Raw genomic sequence first — 25,297 nt, 5'->3', positions numbered from 1 at the left:
CAAAAACATGAAACCAGTTGAAACACTCTGTACAGAAATTTTAAATGCCCAGCTAGGAATGTGGCTACTGTCTATTTCCAAACTGGCTTCATATTTAAGAACATCTACTGGAAACTTTAACATCAAACAGCAAAATGTATATTTTATTACACAAGACACACACATTATGGTCGAAAATAAGAATACAAAGATGAACAAAAAGGTACAAATTGTCCATTATCCCACCATCTAAAGATAAGTATCACTAAAATTCTAGATATAACCATCCAGATAATATGTATGGCTATATTTACAAAATGTGACTCTATATCTTTTTCATGCAATTAAAAAAACTAAATTTTCTAGCTTAATTTAGATATTCATTGATGTCAGTAATGACAGTATAGTACAGTGAAAATATATTCCGTTTTTAAAAATAGCTCTTATTATCATTACAGTATCAGAATAATGTATTGATTATTAATTATATTATTAACATATATTAACGTATATATATTTATGTATTTTCTTAAGCTAAATTGCTGTCGGTAGCATTGTTGGATCAAAGCTTTTGGTAAATATTGCAAAGTAGCTCTGGAAAATTTGTGCTGCTCAATATTCTCACTAGCTATATGACAACAGCCACTTCCTCATACTCTTGTCACTTAGGACAGCAGCTTTTCTTACTCTTGACTTAAGAGTCACAGAAAAAATGTTTTCTCCTTTCTTGAATTCTTCATTTTTCCTTCAGAGACTGTAATGTTGAATGTCTTCTCATTTATCTATCGGTCATTATTTTCTTCTTTACATTGGATTCTTGATTGTTCTAATCGAGTATCCATATATTCACTATTGGTTTGTAACAGACCTTTTTAAAGTGGGGATAGGGACCTTTTGCCATTGGGACACTTTTCCTAAGTTGTCACTGTCTTCCACATTTATATAAAGAATAGTGGGTTTGAACAAGCTGGGTTCAGATCTTTGCTTTTTCATGTCCTGTGAACATAGGTAAATGGCTCTCTAGTCCTCAGTCTCCTCATCTATAAAATGGGAAACACAAGGGGTGCCCAGGTGGCTCAGTCGGTTAAGCATCTGACTTCGGCTCAAGTCATGATCTCACAGTTCGTGGGTTTGAGCCCGGCATCGGGCTCTGTGCTGACAGCCAGCTGAGAGCCTGGAGCCTGTTTCATATTCTGTATCTCCGTCTCTCTCTGACCCTCCCCTGCTCTCTCTCTCTCTCTCAGAAATAGATGAAACATTAAAAAATATTTTAAAAAAGGGAAACACAATAGTACCTTGCTCACAGGATTAGATGGCAAATCATATCAAGTCCTGATAACAGTATCTGGTACATAATAAGCTTTTCGTTAATTCTAGTTTTATCAAATATAGTAAGTTTGTTGCCATTGTAAACTGTCAATCACATTAGGAGTTACTATTTTTTCTTTTATAAATTCTGCTTTGAGATCATGCTTAGGAAGTCCTCCACTCCCCTTATAACATTACATTTTTACTAGTACTATTATGTTTTCTTTTCTATACTGACATGGATTTTAATCCATCTAAAATGAACTTTAGTATAAGGTATAAGATTGGGAAACTAACTTCAATTTCTTATTTCAATACCATCTATTGAATAACCATTCAATTCCTACTAGACTGAGGGACCACGTGTATTATGTACTAAGGTCCCATACATGCAATGGTCTCGTTCTGGTCTTTTATTTCTGTTTCACTGATCAGCCTCTCAATGCCTATGCCAATAATTTCTCTTTTAATGATTGTAGATAGCTTCACAGTATATCTTATGGGGCAAGATTTCTCCCATATTTTAGATGAACTTTACTGACAGAACATTTGTCCTATTTCCTTCACGGGGTGAACGTTGTGATCCTCCTTCAGGAAGCTTATTCTCCCGGGAGTGCTGCCAAAGATGGCCCTCAGCTAAAGAAAATCACCACACCTACGATTAGGCCTCCTTCCAGAAGCAGTCTGCATGTGATGACTGACCGGGGGTTAGGAGAGTCCCGACCTGGTATAACTAAAGACTCAAACTAAAGACTAGTGCCACTTGCTCCCCATGGGGACAGGGGAAGCCTGACACTGTTTTCCAGACCAGTTCCTCTTTCTGTCCAGCCTTGCTTCTTCCCACTATCCTTCCTCAGTCCACAAGCACTCCCAAATAAGTGCTGTGCATGCTGAACTCAGGCTCAGTCAGCTTCCTGGAAAGCCTTTTCTGCAAAATATTCCCCTCTAAAAGATAAACTGTTGGGGCTTAAATAAGACTTACATTATATCTAAGGATTAATTTGGCAACAATCAGCATTGTTACGGTATTGTCTTCTCATTGTGTGCTTCTCCATTTGTCTCCATTTTTTTTCTTCTATGTTCAAAAAGATTGTGAAATTTTCCACACATAAACCCTGGAATTTCTTTTTAAGTTTATTTTTAAGCATTTTGCATTTGCCATTGACACTATTAGTCAGATCTAGTATTTTCCCCTGTGGTGGAAGATAAATTTAGGGGTGCCTGGGCGGCTCAGTCGGTTAAGCATCCAACTTCAGCTCAGGTCATGATCTCATGGTGCGTGGGTTCGAGCCCCACGTCTGGCTCTGTGCTGACAGCCAGCTCAGAGCCTAGAGCCTGCTTCAGATTCTGTATCTCCCTCTCTCTCTGACCCTCCCCTGCTCACGCTCTCTCTCTCTCTCTCTCTCAGAAATAAAACATTTAAAAATTTTTTTTAAAAAAAGAAAATAAATTTATAACCCCAGACTGCCTTGTTGAAGAAATTACATTCATTTTGTGTGACTTCAAAGGCTAGAATTCAAATAATGGAAACAAGTCACACACAGACCCATTCCTGTTCATTATTTACACATTTCCAAGAACTAAGGTGTTCTACTTATTCCATCTCCAAGGACGATACAGGAGGGATTGTTTTTAGGGATTTAGAATCCCATAACCCTAGAAGCATACAAGAAGGTACCAAATAATTCCTTCAGGGATGTACTAAACTGGAATTACATGTATACTTGGACTAAATTCAGCAACCAGACTGCACAGAGAAGGCAGGTTGTGTGTGTGGTCAACATCTCTCTCCCTGTTCTCTTGGACAGACTTGTATATCACTCTTTCTATTCTTTTGTCCCTGAATAATTCATCTATATTAGGACCTGCTAAGCAAAACACAAACAAAACCAAAAAACAACAAACAAACAAAAAACTAAAGTGTTCTTTATCAGAGAAACAGATCTTAAGTAAGGGAATAGGACACATGACTGCTTGAAATGTGAATTAAGCTTCATCACTAGCTGTGATGGTATGATGGCCTGAAATGAACTCATAAATCAAGAACCAGAGATATATAGCCCCCAGGAGACAAGAACTGAAAAATCCACCAACACTTAGAATCAGGTATTAGCAAACAGAAGCCCACAGGTCATATCTAATCTACTACTTGCTTTTCAAATAAAGCTTTATTGGAACAGAAGTACACTTTCTTATTTATATATTATCAGTGGCTGTTTTGGAGTTACAGGCTCAATTGAATAGTTGCAAGAGAAACCACATGACCTGCATAGCATAAAATATTTATCTGGTCCTTTAAAAAAACTAAGTTTGTTAACTTCTGGCTTATACACAAAGTAACCAGAGTAACCTAGTAGTTAAGACATGAATTTTGGGGGCGCCTGGGTGGCTTAGTCGGTTGAGCGTCTGACTTTCGCTTAGGTCATGATCTCGCGGTTCGTGGGTTCGAGCCCCGCGTCGGGCTCTGTGCTGGCTGCCGGCTCAGAGCCTGGAGCCTGTTTCGGTCTGTGACTCCCTCTCTCTCTGACCCTCCCCTGCTCACACTGTCTCTCTCCCTCTCTCCTAGAAATAAATAAAACAAAACAAAAAATTTAAAAAAAAATAAAATACACAAACATTAAAAAAAAAAAAAGACATGAATTTTGGAGTCAGGCTAAGCCTTAAATTCTGATTCCATTATTTAGTAGCTGTATGACCTTAAGCAATAACTATATCATTTTCAAACTGTAGTCTCCTCTTCTGCTAACTAGTGAAAGTGAGAACAATGGTGTTTTTGTCTGGTTATATATAATTGCATTTGGCATAGTACTTGACACATAAAATAATATAATACATATAATATATTGAAAATGAGTTTCTGGTGATAGTACACGGTTGTTGGTGTTGCTATTCTTGTTTCGAAATCTGACAATGTCTATCTCTATTTGGTGTGCTTAAACCATGAAAGCACTAATCAAAAAAAAGCTAAGGGGAAAAAGAAAACTGAAATCATTTTTAATATCAAAGTAGACTTCAGAACAAGAAAAATTAGCAAGGATAACAGAGACATTACAAATTAATAAAAGGTTAATTCATCAAGAAGACATAATATTCCCAAATTAGGATTGCCAGATAAAATACAAATGTTGCATAGGATGTACTTATATCCACAAATTATTCATTGTGTATCTAAAATTCATCCTAGTTGTTTTTTGTTTTGGCCTTGTTTTTGCTAAATCTGACAACTGTATTCCTAACATGTATTGCATCTAACAACAGAGCTTTAAACTACGTGAAGCAAGGGGCACCTGGGTGGCTCAGTTGGTTGAGCAATCTGACTTTGGCTCAGGTCATGATCTCTTGGTTCGTGAGTTCCAGCCCCTCATGGGGCTTTGTGCTGACAGCTCCGAGCCTAGAGCCTGCTTTGAATTGTGTCTCCCTCTCTCTCCGCCCCTCCTCCACTTGTGCACGCGTGCTCGCTCTCTATCTCTCTATCTCTCTCTCAAAAATAAATAAAACATTATAAATATATAAATAAAGTAAACTTTGTGAGGCAAAAAGAAATAGAAGTGAAAGGAGAAATGGACAAATCCACACATACAGATGGAAACTTCACATTGTTCTCTCAGTAAGCAATAGAACAAGTAGGCAAAGAATCAGCAAGAATATACAACAACTGAACAACACTCTCAACCAAATTGACCTAATTGACATTTCTAGAACTGTCCACCCAACAAGAGCAGGATACAAATTATTTCCAAGTGCACAAGATACATCCACCAAGGTAGATCATATCCTAGATCAGTAAAGCAAACTGCAACAAATTTAAAAGAGTAAAAACCATACAGAGTGATTCTTTGACCCTAGTAGAATTAAAATAAAAATCAATAACAGAATAATAATTAGAAAGTCTCCACATACTTGGGTATTAGGCAACATACTTCTAATTAATCTGTGAGTCAAAAAAAGGAAGTCTCAAAAAAATTAGAAAATACTTTAACTGAACAAAAATTAAAATACACATATCAAAGTGTGTGGAATGTAGCTAATGCAGTGCTTACAGGGATATTTATAACATTAAATGTTTATATTAGAAAAATCTTTTTGATTTTAAATCAAAGGTCTAAGATTCCACCTTCGGAAAGTAAAAAGAGAGAGGCACCTGGATGGCTCAGTTGGTTAAGAGTCCAAATCTTGTTTTTGGCTGAGGTCATGATCTCACGGTTTCATGAGTTTGACTCCCACATCAGGCTCCAAGTTGACAGCGTGGAGCCTGCTTGGGATTCTCTGTCTCCCTCTCTCTCTGCCCCTCCCCAACCTTCACTGTCTCTCTCTCCCTCTCTCTCTCAAAACAAATAAATAAACTTTAAAAAAAGAAAGTAAAAAGAGAAGAACAAAATAATATCAAGGCAACCAGAAGGAAAAAATAATGAAATTTAAAAGAGAAAAAAGAAAGAGGATATTAATTACCAATATTAGAAATAAAAGAAAGAACATCTTATCATACCCCTGTAGCTATAAACTACTCTGTGCACACAATACTTCAAACAACTTAGATTAAATATATCAATTCCTTACAAGACACCAACTATGAGAATTCATCTAAGATGAAATAGTCAACCCAAAGAATTCTGTAACTATTAAAGAAATTTATTAATTTTTAAAACCTTCAGAAAAGGAAATCTCCAGGCCCAGATGGTTTCATTGGAGAAGTCTATCAAACATTTAAAGAAGCTATAAAACAAATTCTACACAAAAGCAAAATCTTTAGTAGAAAATAGATAAGAAGGGAATATTTCCCAATTCATTTTATGAGACCAGCCAAAATGAAAATCAAGGACACTAACCACTAAAATAGTACCAAAAACAAAAACCCCCCACAAAACTGTAGATCAGTCTCCTTCACCAATATATATGCTGGAAGTCCTAGCCAAGGCAATAAGCTGAGACAAACAAAAAGCATACAGATGGGAAAGGAAAAAAAATAAAGTGTGATTTTAAATAGATCACAGGATTGTCTACATAGAAAGTCCCAAGGCATCTATTTTAAAAAATAACTCCTAGAACTAATAAATGAAATAAGCAAAATCTCAGTATACACAATCACACACAGAAGTCAGGCAATGAACCATATGCAGGCAATGAACAAAAACTGGGAATGAAAAATTTTGCAAATGCCATTTTCAGTAAGTACTCCTAAAAATAAAATAGTTATGTAAAAATATAATAAACCATGTACAGCACATGTAAGCGGAAAACTACAAAATGCTGATATAAGAAAATTTGAAAGACCTAAATAAATGGAGAGACATATTGTTTTAATGCATTAGCAGATTCAAATTATTCTATGGATTTAATGCAATTGCAATAAGATCCAGGAAAGATTTTTGTTAGATATACACAAACTAGTTCTAAAGTTTATATGAAAAGGTAAAGGGGCTAGAAGAGTCAATTTCAAAGAAAAAAGGAAGTATAAATGTCAATAAATTGCATTGTGTAATTATAACACTTCTACAAATCTACAGTCATCAGAACAGTGTGGTATTGCTGGATAGCTAGACATTTAAATAAATTGAATAGAGTAGAGAATCCATAAATATGACCAATTTGCCTTTGAGAAAGGTGCAAAGGTAGTTAAATAGGGAAGGCTTGATCTGTCCAACAATCGGCATTGAAACAATTGGGCATCCAACTGTGAAAAACTATATTTTGACATATCCTTCACATCTTATACAAAAATAACTCAAAAAGGATCACAGATATAAGTGTAAAAGTATAAAGTTTAGAATAAAATTGTAGAAAATCCTTAGGCAAAATTTCATGGATATGACTCCAAAAGTAAAGAAAGAAAAGATAAATTGGGCCTCAACAAAATAACACTGTTACGATAAATAAAGGACAAACTATTAATTGGAAAAAAATATTTGTAATATAAAACTAAAGGGGTACTTGTACCCAGAACATATAAACAACTCTCAAAACTCACCTGTAGGAATACAAAAAATACAATCTTTATAATGGGCAAAAGAACTGGACAAACACTTCTCTACAAAGAGAATATACAGATGACAAATAAGGACATGGAAATTTGTTCAACATCATTAACCATTAGGGAAAAGCAAATTAAACCATATGAGACACAAATACACATCTATTAAAATGGTTCCCCCCAGGCACCTCGGTGGCTCAATCAGTTGAGCATCCGACTTCAGATGTGATCTCATGGTTCATGAGTTCAAGCTCCACATCGGGCTCACTGCTGTCAGAGAATCCCAAGCAGGTTCCATGTTTGGTCACGTGGAGCCCAACGTGGGACTCAGTCTCACAATATGCGATCATGACCTGAGCCGAAATCAAGAGTTGGATGCTCATCCTACTGGACCACCTAAATACCTCTCATTTCTCCTCTTTGATTTTTAAGGTTTTTAAAAATGTTTTATTTGTTCTTGAGAGAGAGAGAGAGATACAGAGAGTGAGCAAGGGAAGGGCAGAGAGTGAGGGAGACACAGAATCCAAAGCAGGCTACAGACTTGGAGCTGTTGGCACATAGCCTGATGCAGGGAACCTACAAGCTGTGAGATCATTAACAGAGCTGAAGTCAGAGGCTAAACCGACCGAGCCGTCCCCTCTTTTTGAACAGGAATGTCTATAGCCATCATCATATGTCACTCCCTCCATTGTATACTGGATGTGGGGAGAAGACAACTTGTTCCTTTAGTTTCATAAGAGAAGAGAAAGTGTACTTGAGGAGTTGCATTTAAGGAACTATACCTTAGGAATCTCTTCCACTCCTAGACCTGATTTAGAGAAGGAAATTCTGGATTTCAAGCTGGCACTTTAATGAGGTACTTTGGGGGAACTTCTGCAAGAATGCATGTATATTGCTTGTGGGAATGATGTGAATCATTAGGGACCCAGAGGGTGGAATATAGTAATGAACCTCCAAGATGATCCCCAAGGAACCCATATTCTGCTACCCATACTCTTGTGTAGTCTATACTACACTGTACCAATGTTGACCTGTATGCCCAATACTATACAGAAAAGATAACGGTTGTAGGTAGCCCTGCAGAGAAGCCAACTCGACAAGGAAATGAAACCCCAAGCAAACAGCCACGTTCATAGTCATGGAAGTGGATTCTCCAACCAGTCAAGTCTGAGAAGACTGCAGCCCTGGCTACCCTTTGATTGCTGCATTGTGAGAAATCTTGAATGATAATAACCCAACCGAGCCACTCCCAGCCTCCTGACCCACCAAAACTATGAGATGATAAATGTTTATTGTTTCTAGCTGCTAAGTTTGACAGTAGTTTGTTACACAGATATAGATAACTAAAACACTTGCTCACTCTCTGTTAAATCCTAAGTCAGTCATTTGCAAGAATCTTGGAAATTTAGAGATAAACAGCTGAGTGCAAGGAAAGGGAGGAAGCCGAGTCTATAACAAACCAACTGGGAACAGACAAGGAGCCTAGTAAGGATATACTTAAAGCAAGAGTCCCAGAAAACTGTGGATAAGGATGATCTTGAAAATCATAACACGTCCCTTGTGTAAATCAGGAGCCAGAGATTCCAAACTGTTTTCCAGAGCAAAACAGTCAAGCAGAAAGTATCAGTTAGTTAAATGTAAATAACCAGACACCTGTCCAATTCTTAAGCTCTAGGCTAATTTAATGCAGCAATAAATTTTTGAGAACGGGATCTTCTTCACTGTCAGAGGAAGAATAGAATTCAATTCAATCCAACAAATATGTAGCGGTCACCATTTCTGTGGCAGAGCAAATGACTGATGATCTGAAACAGAACCTGGATCACCAATGGCATTTCTATAGAGCATTTAATCACTCCACTAGGCTCCCCTCACCCAGATAATAAAAGTTAGGGGCTGGGCATATTTGCTAGATTGTCACAGTCAGGAGTTAAAAGCTTAAAGTAAGACAAAAAGACAATGGACAATGCAAGAGGCTAGCATTCAAGGGAGGACTTCAGGGGAAAAAAAGAGAGCGAGAAAAAGATTCCCTCTCTGAAGATGGAGTGTAGGGAAATACGTTAGGAGTCAAAAAATAGTGTTTAGGGTTCACTCTGAATAGGTATTTCCAAGAGAGCAAAATAATAGTAGTCATCATCATCGCCATCATCATCACCATCATCATGGCAAATGTTAAGGACTCATCTATATGTCAGGCATTGTTTTAAATGTATTTCATGCATTAATTTATCTAATCTTCAATGACCCTGTTTGATAGCTGCTATTTCCGTCCTCCTTTAATGAGCACTGAAGTATAGAGGCTACATAAATTTCTCAGAGCCACAAAGCTGCTGAGTGGCAGAGCTGCTATTCAAATCCAGATGTCTTAACCCCACCATCAGGCTATGCTGCCTCTCTGGGAGTCAGTGTGGACCACTGGCCTGTGTCACTGACCACTTGAGCACAAGCTTACACTTCCACTAGAGAAAGCCAAACGTGGAAAAGTAAAATGGGAATCATAGCCCCAGATCTGGGTTGCTTGTTTGTTTTCTGCTCAATTCACCAGGGTCAGATATGGAAGAGGTTTTATTTTAAAATGTCTCTGGGGGCCCTTGGGTGGCTCAGTTGGTTAAGCATCTGACTTCGGCTCAGGTCATGATCTAATGGTTCATGAGTTTAAGCTCCATGTCAGGCTCAGAGCCTGGAGTCTGCTTCATATTCTGTGTATCGTTCTCTCTATGCCCCTCCCCAACTCATTCTCTCTCTCAAAAAAAAATAAATAAACATTTTTTTAAAAAGTTTAAAAATGACTTTGAGGTCAGCTTATGTGCACCTGCCACCACTGGTACTGCTGGCACCCAGGTTTGCCCTTTCCCACCCTAGGAAGACCAATCCAGTAAAAAGGAATGTTAAGGGGCACCTGGGTGGCTCAGTTGGTTAAGCATCCAACTCAGCTTATGATATTGTTGTTTGTGGGCTCAAGCCCCGTGTGCTGTGCTGACACCTCAGAGCCTGGAATCTGCTTTGGATTCTGTGTCTCTCTCTGTCCCTCCTCTTCTCACACTCTCTGTCCCTCTCTCAAAATAAATAAATAAACATTTTTAAAGAAAAGAAAAAAGGAAAGGCTCAGCGGGCACCCATTTCTCAGGCCTTGCTGGGAGGCTTGCCATTTGAACCACATGCAGGGAGGGACCTGGCCTTGCCAAGCGGCACCAGACCACAGCTTTCAGACTACTTAAAAATTAAAGAATCTTTTATTTTTTTAACTCTATCCTATGCAGGATATCCTGAGCAAATAATGTTTTAATAATACATATAAGACAACTGGTAATAAAACAAAATTAATACCTGTGTATATTGCCCCAACACAGGGGTCGAACTCACAAACTGTGAGATCATGACTTGAGCTGAAGCCAGAACCTGGAGCTTGCTTCTGATCCTCCCCTGCTTACAGTCTCTCTCTCTCTCTCTCTCTCTCTCTCTCTCTGTTTCTCTCTCTCAAATAAACATTTAAAAAAATCAAAAATATAAAAACCATTGTCAGCTCACAGACCATACAAAATCAGGAAGTGCGTTGGATTTGTCCCAAGGGCTGTACTTTTCTGACCTGTGCTTTAGACTCTAAGCTGCTTAGAGAAGAGGAAAAAAATTCACTCATCCTTATCTCCCATTGCCTAATGCAGAGTCTTTGTCAGGGCAGGAGCTCAATATCCATATCTTTAATGTCAGAATAGTCAGAAGTAATAATTCCTCCCTGTGAAGATCTGGGTATATATCATGAAGTTCTTTGCCAATCTGATTTGATTTCTGATGCAAATTTCCATGTTTCTAATTCTTGCACCTTAACTTCAATCTCATTTCCGGGTGTAGGGCAAATTTTTTCTTGCCTTTGTAATTGTCTCCTAACTGCTAGTTTCCATAGAATACTGGCTTTTCTACTTTAAACTTTGTGTCATTCAGTTTGGGCCCAGTGGCTACATTCGTAAGGGCACCTGCTCCGGAATTTCTCAGGCCATCTTGTTTTCAAAGATGCATGTGTGTGTGTGTAACAAGAAGTCTTGCCTTCGCAGGTCCAGGTCACAGAGGCCCACAGTGGGTGGAAAGTGCATGCGCTAACATCCTTAGATTTGTCTGGAGCTAGGAGACGAGTACAGATGTGTGAGGTGGGTGCAAAATTGCGAAAGAACCTCTGTTAGAGAAGAACTGAAAGAACTGACTGGCTAAACACTGTAACTCTTAGGGCTCAAGCAACCTGAACTCCATGTGTTGGAGAAGGAATGCATTCAGTCATGACAGGCCGGTGTCTCAGAGTACAGGGCTCCATTCCAGGTGCACCAACATCATATCCAGATCTCCAGCTCCACCAGCATTGAGGCTATGCACATAGAGGCAGCCACAGAAATGGAAACAAAATTTTGTCTCAGAACAGCTACTCTGTACATTGAGACCAAGTCTACAGAACTCTAGCTTAATCAACAGAGCAACAAGCTATGCCCAAGAGTGATCAGCAGACGCATGGGAGACACTTCAGTGCTCCCAGGAATTCTTACGGTCAGAGTGTATGTGATCACAAATGCATATGATTGTGAACTGACAGAATATCAACCATAGGCACATGCCTGCTGTGTAGCAGCTCTCAATAAGCCTCTGCTGATAGAACGATTGATTACTATCTATGATCAGTATTTTATCTGTTTAGTCTGTATCATATCCAGTACCTAAAATCATGCCTGGCATACAAATTGCACTCAATAAGTATTTGTTGAATGAATAAAAGTTGAATTTGTGCCTTTTCAGTTCATTTTACTGTTTTCTATAAATGTGATTTATTAGTGAGAATACCTTTTAAAGATGTAAATAAATTAATGAATCGGGGAAAAGTCCTTTGTCCTACGTCCTGATTTATGTTTTAAAACATGTGATCACTCTTCCTAATGTCATTCCTATGATCCACTTTCCTTTGAACCTGCAGCTACCATTATCCCCTTGTACAGGAGCTTATAAATTAGACCAGCCCTCCGTGGATAACAGTGCTGACGATGTTTGAATATCCATTTAACAGCAACTAGCGCTGGCGTTTTCTTAATGTGGTTTCTCTTGTAATTCTGACAGCTTTATGAATGCTCCAGTAACTTTCAGCTAAATCATCGCAGAGTTTCAATTTCCATCTTTAAGCCCTGCAGATAGATCTGTAACCATATTATGCTAATAAATAACTGCATCACAGGTGGATGGTGGAAAATGGTCTAAATGAACGTACAAGGTAATAATGCCAGTCCTCACGCTTGCGCCAGCCCTCATTCACTTATTTCCTCTTCAGTGATCAAAGGCATATAAGCCAATTAAAAATCATATTGGTAAATGGTACTGACATAATTTCATTCTTGCTGTTTACTCTTGAAAGGACAGCATTTCCGGTGAGTCAGTGCTCTCTGGGCAATTTCCTACCAACATCACAAAGCACTGGGGGAGAGGAGCAGGAATATGTGGGTGGCTGTGTTTCTCAGCTACTGGAAGAGAAAAGACATTCTGCACTTACTGTTTAAGGAGCTGACTGCATTTGTGGACCCAGCTTCTCTATGTCTTAATATTCCCATTTGAAAAATAAGAAACTCTGCCCCTGAAGGGATGCCATTAAACATTACCGAAAAAATCTGAGATATATATTATTTGCTGGGTAGTCTTCTATTTATTTTAGAGAGACTTGCTTTAAAACTTACTTTTTCATTCCATAACACTTCAGAGTTTCAGATAGCCAACTGGATCAATTCAAAGCTTTCTATTTTTAACAGAAAGGGGGAAAAACAAGAAACAATGAAGTGTGTTATGAACAACAAAATGTACCATATAGATGACTTTCTTCGAGATCTCTCATTCCCAGGCTTGGAATCTACCAGGAAAGTTGTTGATAAGTTTCCATAATACACTATGTAATCTCTGTCCAGGAAACTATTCTACTCCTTTAGTTCCCAGTGCAGCTTGCTCAGACTCGCTACAATCTCCAGTCTCCTTGCACTGAATTCAAACCTCTGCTGTCCTAAGGACGAGAAACTCATCGACAAGAACTAGTTGAACATCCAGGGGCACATTCTTGAGCCACTGGAGAATGCATCTTCAGGGTCATTGGTTCAATGGTGGCCCCCAAAAGATATGTCTATGCCTTAATCCCTGGAACCTGTGAATGTGACCGTATTTGGGAAAAGAGTCTTTGTAAGTAGAATTAAGTGAAAGACCTTGGAGATTATCTTTGATTAGTGTGGGTCCTAAATCCAATGATAGGTGTCCTCACAACAGAAAGGCAGGGTGAGGCTTCAGATACAGAGAAACACGCAGAAAGCCATGTGAGGATGGAGGCCCAGCAGAGTTGGGGAGCGTCAAGCTAAGAACATCTGGAGCCTCCAGAAACTGAAAAAGACAAGGAAGTGTTCTCCTCGCTACACCTCAGAGGGAATGGGACTCTGAAAACACCTTGATTTTGAACTTTTGGTCTCCAAAACTTTGAGAAACTGAGTTTCTCTTGTTTTTAAGCCACCTAGTGTGTGGTCATTTTGCACATCAGGAAGCGGTAGGAAAGCAAAATAGAATCGGACACCAGCTTCAATGTTTCATGCTTGAAGACATGTTTAGGATTTGAATCTCATGGATTTACCAGAATCCTTTCTGTTTCCACAAGCAATTTCCCAATTCTAACCACCATCCCCCTACTATGCCCTGCCCCAAAGAAAAACAATTCTTTCTTGTATTTACTTTAAGCATGCTAGCACTTAATGTTTCCAAAAGAACATAGCTAAGAATTACTGACAATTTATTGCTGATAATTAAGTTGGTTAATTGTTTCTCTAACCCTTGGGTGGTCCTTCTTGTCCTCTTATTTAGCATGTAAAAGATTCTGTTGTCATAATATTTCTAGTTGCTCTTCGATGAATCAACAACTCTAGGAGAGAAGAAGATTTAGACTGAAGAAGTAAGAAAGTGCAAAAGACCAATTTCATCCAATTCCTGGCCTTGAGCATTTGGATTTCCAGTAATATTATTACAAAACTTGGTGATTTCCATATGTTGCCATAAATGTCCTGTCACATACACATTTCGGTGTCCATAAAGAGACTTCATAAGGAAAGCAGGCATGATTTCCACCCCTTTGGGTAGTGAATAATGAAAGTCTTCTTCCCAAGGATACATTATTGCCAAAAGTCAAAGCGCAGAAAACACATTTCTGGGCTGGAATGGAGAAATCACCTAATCAAAGAACTCTTGACAGTTGCTTACAAACAAGCATGTCTTCTAGGCCCAACGAGAAACCCACTGGAAACAACTAAACCACAACCTCCAAACCACTTAATTGGATTTCCAACTGTTATTCTTTTTTTTTTTTTTCTAATGTTTTATTTATTTCTAGGAGAGAGAGAGAGAGACAGCATGAGCAGGGGAGGGTCAGAGAGAGAGGGAGTCACAGAACGAAACAGGCTCCAGGCTCTGAGCTGGCAGTCCGCACAGAGCCCGACACGGGGCTCGAACCCACGAACCGCGAGATCATGACCTAAGCGAAAGTCAGACGCTTAACCGACTAAGCCACCCAGGCACCCCTCCAACTGTTACTCTTAACTTCATTAACAAAGTAAAGCAGAGCAAAACAAAACTCTAGTTAAACAGGGCTACCTTCTGCTTATACATCTTTCAGACAAGACATGTAGCATTTCCCCAAATATGTCCCACATTCTGTCTCCTCGCCTTTGCTCTCCCTCTGTTTTTCACCAGGAACACCACTGTGACTTCTCCTGTGTCTATCTAATGAAATGCTACCCCATCCAACATCTGGCTCAAATGCCACCTCTCCCAGAAAGACGCCCCTCAGCTCTGGTGTCCCAGGGGGGTACAACACCTGCCTTTCAATCCCAGACCACTGGCTTGTATCTTCTTTACTCCTGCCATTCTTTTCATGCTCCTTTGAATATCGTCACACCTGGGAGATCCTGGGGAAAGGGACGGAGGCAATCTCTTACCCACCTGTGTGTGTGACTCAATACATATCCCATGGTAGACTCAAAAGAAATAGCTACTGAATGAAAGAAAGCCAAACAAAATCATTACACTACTCAAAGGTATTCACAGAGAATCAATAATCCTGGGCCCCTTTTCCCTCATTCATACTTCATTGAGGATATTATATATAACACTCAATCATCTCTGATTTCTACCCACAGGAAATAGAATGGATGGCCCGCATTCTCCTCTAAACCTCTTTTCCAGTTGGGGGAAATGACTGTCTCTGATCACCTTTGTTGTTCCTGTACTGCTTGTGTCACACAAAATAACAAGCACTTATCAGTGTTTGTGAATATTGGACTAAGAAACTTTCTAGCCAATAAGAATCAGTATATAGAAGCACACAATTGTTTCCTGATACCTTACTACCTTGGGTCCCCACAGCCTTGCCAAATCCTGCAAATCTCCCTCAAGACCATTCTCTACAACTCATCTTTCCATTTCTCCTCACACTGCCACGGTCCTTTCCCTTGCACGCTGTGATGTCCTGGAAGGAAGACTTGGCTTCTTAAGGCACAATTTGTCATGTTCATTCACCTGTTTATTGGAAAATAGCTTCCAGGGGTTACATATCTGACCAAATCGAGTCAAAACTTCTCATCTTGTGTCAGAGATGTTCCACTGACATGCCTTGGCCAGCTCTTGCAGGATTTTCACTATTTCCTGTAAGAAACTCTAGGCTTTTGTCAAACTAAGCATTATTCACTTCCCAAATATTCCAGAACTTTCCCATCTCCCTATATGTACTCAGGTTGACATTCACCCACAGTGCCCACCGCACCTGTGTGGTTACAAGCACCCACCTGTGCTTTAAGGCCAGCCCATGTGTTACCTCTATTTTTATACCTCCCTCAGGTGCTGCAGCCAGGAAAGATTTTCTGACCCTTTTGTATTGTGTTTATAGCATAGCACCTATGTGGCCCTTAATTTCCTTACAGTAGAGTTGTGCAATTCATTTACAAGCCATTCTTTGAGGCCTACTCAACCCCCCAGGCACTGGGCTGCAGGCTTATCTCCTCTATGCCCTCACCCCTAGACTTTTCCCCAGCACCTTTACCCCAAGGGCCCAGGCACAGTAATGTTCCCAGGGAGTATTTGCTGAATGAAAGAATAAATTAATGTATAAGCCATGTATTTGTTCTCAAGCAAAAAAAAAAAAAAAAAGCCAGCTTTGATTATTGGAGAAGGAATAGAATCAATAGAGTCTTTACAAAAAGGAACTAATAAATAGTCCTGGGGTATAGCGCCATCACTTGTGCCTTCTCACTGTCCTCTACTTGCCGTTGGAGGAAGGACCACATGGGAAGACAGAAGACCTTCCTCAGCCATGGCCCCCAAGCCTTGGGAGCTTCACTGCACCACGACTGGGTGCTAAATATCATATACCTAAAGTCACAGTACATCTCTTCCCTCCCCCTCCCATCCCCTCTGGCTTTGCTGCCACCCCCACCCCCTCTGTGGCAAAGGAGGAAGCAGTGGGGCGGAGGAGACAGGATCTGCTAACAAAGCAGGTCAAACAACAGACCTAAAGCGTGTGGTGAGCCACGGGGTGTGGCAAAGGCAGCAGCAGAAACACCAAGAATGTCTGCCCCTTGGCTGCCACTTGGCCGGTTCCCAAGTCTCCAGGGAGGTCTGCCCCTTGGTTCTGGACTGTGGCCTCAAGCCTCCTCTCTGACCTCCTCATCACCGCAGGCTCACAGAACTCAGATTCCTCCTGGCGGGCAGCAAGGCCATGGCGGCTGCAGTGGAGGGCTGTGCCCAGCAATCCACACTGGGGCAGAACAGACCGAGGTGGTGGTTACACTGGGTTTTCTCAAGCCCTGAGCAAAGGCAGTGGGGAGGGGACCCATCTCCTGTGTGGACAATGATGGTAGAGAAAAGGGGCCATAGAGCAGTTCTGGGGACCTGGGCCAGATAGCAGGAAAAGGACTTAATCAGGCTGTGGAGGGGCGGGGGTTGGCACGTGATGTGGGACCAGTACCAGCTGAGTATGGGGCAGTAAGTGCAGGGTCAGACTCGTGAGACACTGGATCATCTCCTTATTCGTGCCCCACCATCCCTGGGCTAGGAGACACCAGCCGGGGACACACGGGTCATGGTGCCTTAGTTTCTCATGACTGGAATCCAGGCCCTCTTAAAGACAACTGCCGGGGAGCCATGAGCCAGGTCTAGGGAGAACACAACCATCTAGTTCTGCTGCATGAGAAATTCTGCCGGAGGAAGAGAGGAAGCAGAGAAGACCTCCAAGAAGGAAAAATGCCCAACACTGGTATACAGGCAATGGGGGACTGCTCGGCAATGGGAGGGGATGAAAGAGCTTTCTGGGCCATGGCGGTAGCAGAGCTCAGCAGGGAGCTCCACTTGTCCTTGGAGGAGAAAGCCTTCCTCAAGCAAGGATAAGAAGACAGATGCTGCATGGTCCAAAAGAAGATGTGTCCCGGGGACAGGGTAGACAAGGAGAGGCAAAGTGGGCCTCAGTGATGGAAGATCCATCCTAAATTGGGTCTGGGGTCCAGATGAGGAAATATCCTCAGCTTTCCAGACTTGCCTGAGACATGTATTAAAATACAGATCCCTAGATTTCTCCCACAGAGACTCTGATTCTGTAGATCTGGGCTTGGGTCCTGGAACTATAAACCACTAGGAGCTATTGAAACATAAGCATCTGGATGAATGAAACCTGGTTAGGAGGCGATCACAGCAAATACAGCAACAGTGACAATCATAGTAATAACTATATGCCACGCATGGTTGTAAACTCTGTTACCTGTTTGATCTGCATATCAGCCGAATTAGCTCCATTTTACAGAAGGGGAAACAGAGGCACCAAGAGGTTAAGGCCCTTGAGTAAGATAGAGTGGCAGCGTCAGATGGGACCCAGGAAATTCTGTCTTGAAAGCCTGTGCTCTGAACCACTCTGTCATTCTGCTCCTTGAGGTTGGACAGGGTCCTCTGGCCTATGATAGGCGCAGGGTTATGTCCTCCTCTTGCAATGTCCTCTGGGTGCACAGTGTCCCCTTCACATTAGATCACCTCCTCCACACTTCCACAGTCCAGCCGTCTGTCCAGTTAGGTGGAATGTGATGGAACCATCCGGCACTTCCTTTCAGCTCTGCCTTCCATGCCTGTTAGCTGAGAAAAACTGAAACTGCCTCTGGAACATGTGCTATTTTTTCTTTCTGATGTTAATCTAAACAGGTTCCTTATCTCCTTAGGCCAACTGATGGTGCAGCTCTGACAGCAAGTAGTCTGGGAATTAGGCTCCAGAATCTAAAGATTATACCAAACCCTACTTATCTGGGTCAGACACTTGCCCAGGTTTTTAGGCTGCAATTTGGGTGGTTTCCCCCTCGGGGACATCTTTAGGACTCCTTCCCATCCAAATGCATTCTGCTGAAATCCTTGGCTTTCCTCGGGTTTCTGCCCTGTCTTTAATCTGAATGTTCTCTTTAGCTGGCCTGCTCATAACATGACCCTAAGGAATTCAAAAGTGGAGGTACCTCCATTAGGAATTCGTGATTCTTGGTTTACCATTAGAGTGGCTCAGGAGTGAGGAGAGCAACACCAGACTTGGGAACAGAAATGCCTGACAGAAGTCACTTATAGATGCTTTGGGGTCAAAATGGGAATGTCCTTCAGAAGCTTCGATGAAACTGCAAGGAGATTCATTCTTTATAAGTAGCAAAGCACCAGCATTTCCTATAGTCCAATAAATCCTCTCTAAGGCCAGGCCAGTTTGTCACAAAACACAAAACAAAAAACCCAGCAACCTGGTGCAGGACAGGGCTTGTGCCCCATCTCATCATCTCTCACCTGCTTGGGGAAGGACGCCAGAATCTAAGTGTCAAGACCTCACCTAGCACGACTGTGAGTCAGAGGCCAGATCACGCAGCAGAGCAGTCCAGGAAACCCTCAGACACCTTTTCTTCAGAGTTAACCTGTCCTTGAACAGTTAGGGGAGGCTGGGAGGAGTGTCATTCTGACCATAAATATAATAAAGTGGACGGCGGGTACATTGCTAGGAGGATCCTGGAGACCTTGTCCCCTCCAACGCAGAGGCAGGACAAACTGGGTCATTGCATTGCAGTGGCATGTGGGATGCAAAGCCAGAGCACAAATTACGATGGTGCTCGCAGCTCTAGCCCACTAAACATCAGCACGGTGGCGACTGCAAAACACCTATGCCTGGTGTGGATGATATTTTGAATGTTTATTAGGCTGGTCTGGGGCTGTTGTCTGTTTCCTAAGAGCAAAATTGTCTCATGAAGTTCTCCACAATTGCATATATGAATTTGGAATATGAATACTAATAAAATAAAGTGATACACCTTCCACTAAAACTTTATTTGTAGATTTTATTTTCTGCTTACAGGAACATTGATGTGAGTGCTTAGGTCTTTGCTGCATTTAAAGTGCCTCTTTAAAAATCTCATCTGGAGCAAATATTCCATTAACGTTTTGTAGTATTTGGCTCCGTTCCTTTGTGTCTTCGTTGTTTGCCTCCCCGCTTCAAGGGAGGGATGGGAAAGGGGGAAAAGGAAGGCAGAGTTCTGGCCATCAAAAAGGCAATGCATACATCATAAGGCAACAGAACAGGATGAAACAGACAGAGCCCAGCAAGATAAATTCTTGTAACAGCAAAGGCAAATCTTGTGGGAAAATTTCACTCTTCCCATAGTCCCCAAACAGCAACCACCAAATCTTTATTTTGATTATTTTTTGTATTTATAGCCATGTTCCACAATGGATTTTAGGTGGCTTCGAGGAGCTATTGTGATTAATTTATTTTGGTAGTTGACAAAACCATCTCTTGGAGTTCCCAAATATTTGGCCAAATGAATTGTGCTTCCTGGGATCTTGGCAGAATGGATCCATCTTTCCAAAGCAGTTCTGATGACCAGGTCAGTCCTGGTCAAGGGCTCCTAAAAATAAAACTGACCATTTCGCTGGAGTCATCCCAGAGTTTGGGTGAAATATTTCATCACACAGAACCCCTGAAGGAAGCCCATCACTGATTTGTCTCCTTTCATTAGAGCTATTTGAAAGTTTGTGTAGTGTCTCACCATATATATACCAATAGCTTAGGAAGGCAAGGAGCCTTGGTGGGGTTCATACCTTCCCCACAAGCTCTTTGCAGGAAGCCCAGACAAAGGGGACCAGAGATCACTGCTTCCTGAGGCAAGGCATTGTCACAGAACTACAGGGCAGATTAAAGCCTTGCTCTACTCTGGTCCTAGAAGAAGATCTTGAGAGCCCCATGTACACAGCTGAGATCTGGTGCCTCTTAGCTACTATACTACATGGCTCCATAGAGAGAAGAAAATATGCACAACAGAGCACTTGTGGAGGGCAAGGTAGCAGCACATTGACCCTAAGTCTTAACACAAATAGTCCCAGCAAGTGTCAGAATCAACCCAATTATGCTAAGCAACTTCCACCGAGGAAAAAGGGCAAGGTACAAAGGTGGTGCAGTAACAGGCTGGGGGCAGTCATGGCTGGGAGCATGTCCCCCACTCTATGTGGCCATTTGCACTAGTAGCCTTGGCTAATCAGAATGTAAAAGATCCTCAAAACCATATAAACACAAAGTTTATAAGCCTAAAACTGTGAGGTCCTTGATGTCACCTCTGTTACTTACCCAGACTTACCAGGCATGCTATTGTTTCCTCTCCTACTGCAAAGTCTGCCCAGAGATGGGATGGGGAGGTGGAGGCCAATCACGGCAGAGCTCACACCACTGGAGCACTTCTTCCAGTCATCAATATTCAAGCTCTATGAAAAAAAAGACATGTGGGGTGCCTGGGTGGCTTAGTCGGTTAAGCGTCCAACTTTCGCTTAGGTCCTGATCTCACCATTCGTGGGTTTGAGCCCCTCGTCGGGCTCTGTGCTGACAGCTCAGAGCCTAGAGCCTGCTTTGGATTCTGTTTCTCCCTCTCTTTCTCCCCCTTCCCTGCTCACGCTCTGTCTCTCTTCTCTTTCAAAAATAAAATAAACATTAAAAATTTAAAAAAAAAAAATGACTTGTCTGTGTGGTTTAGGGCTAGTAATAGCAAAATGCCCGGCACCTTGTAAGCAATCAATGGTATTTTCTGAATAAATGAATGAATGGAGTCTACCCTCAAGAGAAACCTAAAAAAACTACTTCAGGGTATCTTCCATTGCTGTATTTATGGTTTGAAAAAGAAAATTCCATGGACTGGATCATAGAATTCAAATGATGTCTGAGCTTCTAGGAGCAGAAATGAGTATCGTGAGACAGCTCAGCCAGGCCACCATAGGAAGACGGCAGTGAGCAAGGCAAGAGTAAATCGCGTGGTATCACCAGGAGAATCCGGATGCACCCACAGTCCTAGAATGCTGGCTCTTAAAGGGACTGTCGATGTCATATCCTCCATCTTCCCTGTCAATGAAAGGACTCCTTCTCTGTAGGTTCCCTCCAAACAGAATAGGATGCAACAGAACTACCCAGGGCAGTTTTTAGGTCGCAAATAGATAGTAAATGAGCATCCCTCACCCCCCAAAATCAGAATATCAGAAGGATATCAGTATAACCAGAAGGAATAATATCAAGAGGGTATTATCTTTAGAATGTTTAACTCATTTGTTCAACAAATATTTATTGTGTCCAAACTCCCTCAGTATAAAAGAGTGGTTGAGACCTAAACTCTGACCCCTAGAATAAGGTACCACTTGCATATGTAAAGCACTCCACTGTTAACACGCAATTTGATTTGATGTGATGGTATGGCGACATCAGAAGTTGCCAGTAAGGAGAAAGTGGCTTCCTTCTAAGGTCCTAAAACCCAACCACCCAGCATGCCTGGAAGTTTTCCGTCAAAGGGTAGCAAATATTCATCATCCTGCAACCCTGCGTCCTCTCCCTTTGCCTTAGTCCTTCAGATCGATAATATAATCATGCTCTAGTCTGCAGGTTTTACATTTTCTATTATTCTTGTTGATTGCCACTCAATTTTTAAAGTTTATTTTTAACTTAATGGTTCTAGTGGATTTTCTGGTTCATTAAAGATTTTGGTTTTATGGTAGACTTAAAGGAACAGAAGAATATAATTTTATCTGATTTTCTTTCCTGACCTACAAATCTTAGTTTGACAATATTTGCCAAGGGTGATTTTTTGTAAGTGAGTGTGTTCCAGGGACCATTATTTCCATGAATGTATAAAGTTAGGTACAAAGAATAAAATTCTCTTTTGTGAAATAACAATTTGGGAGTCTGAGGAGATTAGGGTGATTCAAGGTGTGAAAATGGAGGGAAATCAAGCAAAGTAGGAAAAACTCTGTCTGGTTTAACTGCCATCTCTATGACACTGGGTAGGCCACCTGCCTTTCCTGAACTCCAAATTTCCCATCTGCTAAAAAAAAAAAAAAAAAAAAAAGTGATGGCAAGATTCTGGATAGTACGTGCAAGCACTGGAAGTCCAGCTAGCAGCAGCTATCACGGCAGCAAGTGCATGCCATGAGGCAGCCACACTCAGGAGCTGCAGGGCGGGGGTGTCAGGCTTGTCTAGACACTGGCTTTCCATGTAGGGTGATGGGCACCTCTACTGCGGCGATGCTAATATAGACACTCCTCTGGCAGTTCTGAAGACTAAGCTGGGGTACTCAGCAATGGGGCGTGAGGTCTGTCTCAGTCTCAGAGGGCTAAAGTGCACCTTCTAGACCAAGGGACCCATTTGGGGGGCACCTGGGTGGCTCAGTCGGTTAAGCGTCCAACTCCTGACTTCGGCTCAGGTCATGATTTCACAGTTCATGAGTTTGAGCTCCATGTCAGGATCCACAATGACAGTGAGAAGCCTGCTTGAGATTCTTGTTCTCTCCCTCTCTCTGCCCCTCCCCTTCTCCCCCCTCTCAAAATAAACTTAAAAAAAAAAAAAAAAAAAGACCAAAAGGCCCATTTGGTAAACAAGGCCAGCTGCCTGAGGAGGAGCAAACACCCAAACACCCACCTTCTAACTCGCCTAACCCAGTGCTGTTCTCACTACACAACAAAACTCGCGTCTGCTACCCTTGTTATCCTCAGCCTTGAAAACAGGTGGGAAAACAAGATTGCTACCCAGCTTTTGTTCTTTGATATTTTAACAGTGCCCCCCTGCAGTGTGGGCCCTCAGCTCACACTGTTCACACAGAAACCTCTAGCACATTTTGGGAGAGGCCAGGGTGTGAGCTCTGGAGAGTGACAGCCATAGTACAGGTTTCACCAACTCCCACACCGGGCTCAGCCCAGGCTGGCACGAATGTCAGTTTGTCCTGGGACCTTGCTTGTGCTGCTGCTTCTGCCGTTCCATCTAGGAAAGCAGATCTTCAGGTGGAGCACAGACCTCACTCTTTCCAGTCCTAACCCCAGTTCACAAACACCCTCTCCACACACTTTCACGTTCAGGTGCCGATTCGCTCCCCTGAATTCTCCAAACAGAGTCTCTCCTGCTGTCCCCAGATCCCACAGGTCTGAATGCATTTTTTAGAGCATCTCTCTTTGGACACCCAAGAACCTGCCTTTGACCCCTTCTGAAGATGCCCCAAGGGAGCCTATGGTTAACCCAGCCCTGTAGCCACTGTCTTCAGCTTATTCACATGTCCTGCCCCGGCCTTTCAGAACATAATCCATGTCACTTTCTAAGACTGACCAGGTCTGGGGTCTTCCAAACAGAAGGTCTGTCTCTTTTTTCAATTTTCCTTGTCACTTGTCTGCAGCATCTCTCCATCTCAGAACCTTGAAACACAACCTGAGGCTCAGTTAGGCACAAAGCATTCGACTTTACTATAAAAGTGTAGACTTTCTAAGGGAAAAACTCTCTTCAACTATATAAAAGTAGATAAATCACAGCCATGCATTATCTAAAACCAGAGGCTTGGAATCTGTTTCATCCCATGTTCTTTTCTCATCCTCACCCTCTCCCAGCCTGTGCCCATCCCCCCACACGTAGCCCTCTTCAACACCCCAGCAAAACATAGCATCTGCCATAATGGTGTGGGCCAGTGTGAATGCACCCTCCTCTGTGTCTGGTTTCTCTGCATCTTATCATCCAGTTGAGGCTAGGCTGCATTCCAAGTCACTCTGACATTTGGAGAAAGGCTCCTCCCCCTGCCTCCCACAGACTTCTCCCTGGGTTCCTCTCTCCACCAACTCTCAGTCTCCCCCTCCATCTCCTAAACTACTCCAGATTGTCTCTGCAAACTTGCCTTTGGTCACTCTTGACCATCCTGCAAACACGGGCACATCCTAGAGCTTTCAGGTCCTAGGCTCTCAAAAATGCCTTCCCTTCTGTTCATCTCTGCCCCATGTTAGATAGGGCCTATGTCCAAGCTCATTATCAGGGTCTCAGCAAGTTTCCCCTCTGGGGAGACAGAATCTTGGCAAGGGGAGCAAAGGCTGGATTTCAACCCTGACTTGCCCCTAGAGTGGGCTCCTTAAGTTCCATAACTGTAAACAGATGCTCTGCTGAAGACATATACTTTGACTATTAGACAAGGAAGAGACCACAGGAAGGGGAGTCCCCAGGAGTTTGAGTTACACTCCCAAAGTCACACATCAATTAGAGGAGCCAACTCAGAACTATAGCCTATGTCTCCTGAGTCTTAGGCGTGGGCTCCTTGCACTATTCCACAAATGCTGGCGATCACTGTGCTTCCTTGACATCATTAGCACACTACCCTCACATGTAAATTCAGAGAGGTTTCTGCCTCAGTCAGATTCAAGCCACAGAGCAGCACAAGATGAGGGATGGCATTTCCAAGATTCCCATTCATGGATTACATCCACGGTAGTGCTGGTTGCAGTTTACCTGGGCCTGACCCTGAGGTGTGTGAAATCCTTAAGAAGAAGGAGGTTGAGAGAGGCCAACATGGCAGAGAAGTAGGGAGATCCTACTCCCTGCATCTCCCAAACAAAGAAGGGCTAAAGGCAAAGGGCTCTGAACCCCAAGAGTCTGGGGGGAAAGGAGACGGAAGCTATAAGGAAGGAAACAGGAAAACCAGGCAGCCCAATAGGTGCGTGATTGC

At 42.0% G+C, this 25,297-nt stretch overlaps 1 long non-coding RNA gene across 1 annotated transcript in view; it reads right to left on the bottom strand.

The window, feature by feature from the left end:
• Positions 1-14,084: 14,084 nt before the first annotated feature.
• Positions 14,085-25,297, bottom strand: part of LOC120220851 — a 31,017-nt gene continuing 19,804 nt past the window's right edge. The window contains exons 2-3 of the long non-coding RNA XR_005525675.1: positions 20,929-21,052; positions 14,085-14,168 (exon numbers count right to left, since the gene is read on the bottom strand). This is a non-coding gene — a long non-coding RNA (uncharacterized LOC120220851). The remainder of the gene's footprint in view (positions 14,169-20,928; positions 21,053-25,297) is intronic.

The sequence above is a fragment of the Hyaena hyaena genome, unplaced genomic scaffold (genome assembly GCF_003009895.1).
Source record: "Hyaena hyaena isolate Hyena2069 unplaced genomic scaffold, ASM300989v1 scaffold_730, whole genome shotgun sequence".
Classification (NCBI taxonomy): Eukaryota; Metazoa; Chordata; class Mammalia; order Carnivora; family Hyaenidae; genus Hyaena; species Hyaena hyaena.
Note: the sequence above shows the minus strand (reverse complement) of the source record. Positions and strands in the feature narration are given on the sequence as shown.